Below are 1,305 nucleotides of genomic sequence, written 5' to 3'. Positions count from 1 at the left end.
CCCTCCCTCCCTTCCTTGATACAGGGGTAGATGTCTCAAATATAAGTAAGCGTGCGCATTCCTCTATCGCGCCATAACTCCAGCATGGGGTGAGTGATGCAATGAATCACTGACTGTCATGGGGGCGGACGAATACCTCTTGCATGCTGGTTGGATTTGTTTGCATCTTGGGACTGAGACTGGGGATATGCTTAACAATTATAAAGGTAGGCTCCGCCATAGGCTCGTTGCCAACTCTGCTTCGCTCCCCTGGCAACTTGATTTGGCTGAAAGCGACCTAGCTTCGCCTTCGCCTGCCCCGTCCGAGGCCCTATAAACTCTGTGGCGTAGTACGCCCCCTTTTCTGAGATTCACTCGACAAGTAACGGGAGCTCGACGCCTGCGAGACTTGAGGTAGGCCAGCCCGCAGTACATGCATGCAGTGCAAGCAAGATATTGCCTACCTACCAGGCGCTATGAGAGCGTGCGTAGGCCGAACTCGTCCATTTTGTTTCGGCAAATGACGTACGTACTTTTCGAATGGCCCCTATTCGCATCGATGTGCTATCGCGAACCAGAGCCCGCCCCTTTTACCGTAAAGGCTGTTTTTCAACTTTTCAGTAATTAAATTTATCGCATAAAACGGTTAAATATAGAGTATCTTTGAAAGTGCGCCAGACTCGTAATTTAAACACCAGGGCTGTAGAAAAATCCCGATGATTTTTAAAAGTAGAAGGGCGGCTGAAAAGGGGCGCTGTTGCGTCGCTGCGTGATACGTACTTCCCCCTTACAACTCTCTCCTTTTCCTGTTTTCTTTTTCTGTTTCTAACCTAAATATTAAAAAACAAACAAGAAAGTTTTAATTGCTGGGTTTCTGTTATTACGGGTTGTTTTTCGTGAGTGACTTTTTTTTGTGCGTCTAGTGGACGAAAGGGGCTTGATTGCAGCACCTCCCACACTTGTGAATCTCACCATCAGTTACAATGAACTCAGCACCAAAGCGGCCGGTGTACACTTTAAACTAGAATCGTCATTCAATACCTCATCATTTGGATTCAAAGTACTAATATTTTTCCAGAATAATAATCCTTGTTCTTTCCCGTTTCCAAAATGGTTAGAGTGTGTCCGAATTCTCAATCGTATCGCTACGAATCGGTCGGAATGACGAAGGGGAGGGGAGGGTCAGCAAAGAGGGCAACCTGCAGCCATCCCTCGCGAAAGGATGTCGCGATTCGCGCTCGTCCGCGGGGGTAGTCGCGAACCGCGACAAACTTAGGTCGTCGATGTAGGTCGGTCGCGGTTCGCGACTACCCCCGCGGACGAGCG

The sequence above is a fragment of the Frankliniella occidentalis genome, unplaced genomic scaffold (genome assembly GCF_000697945.3).
Source record: "Frankliniella occidentalis isolate FOCC.00 unplaced genomic scaffold, Focc_3.1 Scaffold1, whole genome shotgun sequence".
NCBI classification, from domain to species: Eukaryota; Metazoa; Arthropoda; class Insecta; order Thysanoptera; family Thripidae; genus Frankliniella; species Frankliniella occidentalis.
This window is presented reverse-complemented; position numbering follows the sequence as displayed.